Below are 4,240 nucleotides of genomic sequence, written 5' to 3'. Positions count from 1 at the left end.
TGCTGCTGTAAAAATGAAGGAACTCTTACCATTTTCAACAGCATGGATGGACCTGGAGAACATCATGCTAAGTGAAATAAGCCAATTGAAGAGAGATAAATATCACATGATCTCACTCATTTGTGGAATATAATGAATAACATAAACTGATGAACAAAAATAGAGCCGGAGGGGGGAATATTTTAGAATATAATAGAAGTAATCGTGTTATTTGCAGATTTTTAATATTTCCTACAACTTTTGTTGTATTAACTGTACTATGTTAGTACAGTTTTGGTAATATTATTATACTTAAAATCCTTTTTTCTTGAAATATTAATGTTACTGTATGTAACATTATTATATTTAAGATAGTTTTTCTTGATATTAATGTTTATTGCATGTAACATTATTATATTTAAGATCATTTTTCTTGAAACATTAATGTTTATTGCAAGTAAAAATATAAAACTTAAAAATTAATTCTTAAAAAAATAATAAATACTAGAAGGTGACTTATGAACATATTTTAGCAAAATAATATATTTGTAAATATACAAATATTTACAACTTAAGAGAACCACAAAATAAAAGGGAAAAAGATATAAACCAATAATCTACTCTAAGGATGATAATGATAAAAATAATTATCTTCACTAATCATCACAAAACAAAACATCAATGTGGTACCACCTAAAGAAACTAACAAAATTTCAAAATACTGATAATACCTATGGGTGGAAAGCTATGGTAAAGTGATACTTACACCTTTTCAGAAAGCAATGTAGCAAGGATCACAAAAAATTTTATATACTTTAGATATATTAATACTATTCCTAACATTTTGTTTTGAAAAATAATCTAAAAGAGAGGAAAGGTTTATGAGTACAACAAATTTTTTTTAAAAATTGAAGATATACTTATTGTCCAACAATATGTAAATGGTTACATAAAGTACACAATATCTACTCAATAAGACACTGTACAATAAGTAAAATTTATAATTATGAAGCTTATGGCAACTTAAAAAAAACTATAGATTAAAAAAACAAATGCTAATATACATCTATAGATGATTCCAACTATATAAAAATTACTTATACCTAAGAAACCAGGAGAGCCTTCACCGTTTTGGCTCTCTGAGCAGCACCATGGCGCTGGGCAAGAACATGTGCCTTACAAAAGGTGGCCGAAAGGAAGCTCAGAAGAAAGTGGTAGATCCATTTTCTAAGAAAGATTGGTATGACGTGAACACACCAGCTATCAATATAAGAAATATCAATAAAACACTAGAACTCAAGGAACCAAACTGGCATCTGATGGTCTCAAGGGTCATATTTTTGAAGTGAGCCTTGCTGACCTGCAGAATGATGAAGTTGCATTTATACAATTCAAGCTAATTACTGGGGATGTTCAGGGCAAAAACTGCCTGACTGATTTCTATGGCATGGATCTTACCCATGACAAAATGTGCTCCATAGTCAAAAATGGCAGACCATGATTGAAGTTCATGTTGATGTCAAGACTACTGATAGTTATTTGCTTCATCTATTCTGTGTTGGTTTTGCTAGAAAACCCAACAATCAGATTTGGAAGACCTCTTATGCTCAGCATCAACAGGTTCACCAAATCCTAAAGAAGATGATAGAAATCATGACCCAAAAGGTGCAGACAAATGACTTGAAAGTAGTGGTCAATAAACTGATGCCAGAGAGCACTGGAAAACACATAGAAAAGGCTTGCCAATCTATTTATCCACTCTATGATGTCTTTGTTAGAAAAGTCAAAATGCTGAAGAAGCCTAAATTTGAATTGGTAAAACTGGTGGAGCTCCACTATGAAAGCAGCAGTTCTGGAAAAGCGACTGGAGATCAGACAGGTGCCAATGTTGAACTAGCTGATGGATAGGAGACTCTAGTCCAAGAATTTAGTTAAAAGTCAGATATTTAATGGTGACAAATAAAAAATCCTAATAAAAGATCCCATTTATGACTAAAAAAAAAAAGCCAGGAGAGTGAAAAAATTAAATGCTCAAATTTTAGATGTGAGAAAAGCACTCTACATTTTAATATCTATCACATTTATATAAAGCATTTTAAAAATAAAGTGGAATTTATATAAAATATTTTATGGCCCTAACCGTTTTGGCTCAGTGGCTAGAGCGTCAGCCTGCGGACAGAAAGGTCCCAGATTTGATTCCGGTCAAGGGCATGTACCTTGGTTGCAGGCATATCCCTAGTAGGAGGTGTGCAGGAGGCAGCTGATCAATGTTTCTAACTCTCTATCCCTCTCCCTTCCTCTCTGTAAAAAAATCAATAAAATATATTTTTTTAAAAATATGTTATGTCTGATTTAAAACTCTGGCATTCACTAGAGCAATGCTAGGAAATTAATAGAATCTGATTCAATCCTTCCCTTAGCTGCAAATTTGTCAGAGTAGGGCAGTCCTATAACCTATCTTGGCTGCAGGCATCTACCTTATCTGTAAAACAATAGGAAATATATTGAATTAGTGAGCCTTACACTTTTTTAATCCTGCAATTCTTTATTCAAACTAAATTGTATGTAAAATAGATGAAAGTAGAGCTCCCGTGGCTAAAGTATAAGGAGTGGGTAGTGCTCTGCAGGTTGGTTTCATTATCTCTCCCCTCCTTGAATTCTACCTCTGAAAGCAATCTCTGAGAAGGCTCTGAGGAAGCCGGGTAAAAAAAAACAATGCATTAAAGATTCTGATGGTCCCTTTATATCTACACTATAGTTATTGAAATTTTATGGTCCTTTTCTATTATAATTTTTCATGTATGTATCATATCCTCAACTAGATTACAAAGACTTTTATGTTAGAAACTGTCTTTTATAAATTGGCTTTCCCCATCTAAATTTGCTTTGCTATATTCACCCAGAGAAAGAATCATTGAACAAAACAAAAAAAATGGAATGCTAAAATTAAAATACTAGTATTTTTATTTGCAACAAGCCTCGCTGGTGTGGCTCAGTGGATGAGTGTCAACCTATGAACCAGGAGGTCATGGTTTGATTCCCAGTCAGGGCACATCTCTGGGTTGCGGGCTCAATCCCCAGGAGGCAGCTAGTCAATGATTCTCTCTCTCCCTCCCCTTTCCACTCTTAAATTATATATATATGGCTAATATGCAAAGTGTCCCCTCAGGAGTTCGATCGCTTGCTATAATGTGTGCTGACCACCAGGGGGCAGTGTGGAACAAAGTAAGGCCCCAGCGGGCAGCCGGAAGGACCCCATCGGCCCTGATCACCGGCCAAGCCTAGGGACCCTACCCGTGCATGAATTTCATGCACTGGGCCTCTAGTATATATATGACATGATTCAGCAATAAGTTGTTGTCTTCTGACTAATCAAAGTTACATACAAAGTACACATGAATTAGCAATTTTCAAAGAATTGCAATAAAATTAAATTGGAATAATTTAGGCATATTAACCAGTATTTTCTGAGATAAAAGCATTAAAGATAAAAGTCACCTCGTAGGTACAAATCCTCTTACTTCCTAAAATTCCCAAGATATTTTTAGTTCATGACTTGGGTAGAACCAAAGCAGGTTTACTTCTAATATTCAGGTTTATTATCTAAAAATCCTTATAGGGAATCTATATTACCCCTGTGAAATCTGATGTGTTTGACCTAATGGATATGAATCCTGACATAGTATTGTTCTCTCTTTATCATGTTTAAAATTCTCACCATTAGAATAATTTCCCTTGGATAAATGATGATTAAGAAGACAAATGAGTAAATACCTTCCTTCTAGCAAGCAGATCTTCCATTAATCTGTTATTATATATTGATTAATTGAATTAGCTAGTGGTCCTCCAAGAATGTATAAAGATCCCATGGTTGAAGGATTGGAAAAGAGAAAATTGGATAGAGGAAACATTGCCAAACTCTCAAGAAACCAGGGCAAGAATTGTCTAGAATTCTGGAGTGTATAGGTCGGACAAATATGTGGAAAGGAACAAATAAAAGGGAAAATCCTGCTTATCAAAATGGGAAATATAAGTCAATGACAGCCAAACCACTTAATACGACATTCAACTATATGACCTCTTTCAAACATGAAAAATCAAAACCACTTTCCAATGAAGAGCAAAGACCCAGACTAGTCTCAGGATGTAGAATCCAGCTACTCTCGTGGTAGGGAGAAGGGCTAGGGAAGGATGTTAGAGGGATCCTTTGATCCTTCAACTTTGGGGACACTACATAGTTCTACATTGTAGTTGCAGAATG

At 34.5% G+C, this 4,240-nt stretch overlaps 1 pseudogene; it reads left to right on the top strand.

The window, feature by feature from the left end:
- The first annotated feature begins 1,130 nt into the window (after window positions 1-1,130).
- LOC102422204 lies at window positions 1,131-1,887 on the top strand (annotated as a pseudogene).
- The last annotated feature ends 2,353 nt before the right edge of the window (window positions 1,888-4,240 follow it).

Source organism: Myotis lucifugus, unplaced genomic scaffold (assembly GCF_000147115.1).
Source record: "Myotis lucifugus unplaced genomic scaffold, Myoluc2.0 scaffold_161, whole genome shotgun sequence".
In the NCBI taxonomy this organism is placed as follows: domain Eukaryota; kingdom Metazoa; phylum Chordata; class Mammalia; order Chiroptera; family Vespertilionidae; genus Myotis; species Myotis lucifugus.
This window is presented reverse-complemented; position numbering and strand designations above follow the sequence as displayed.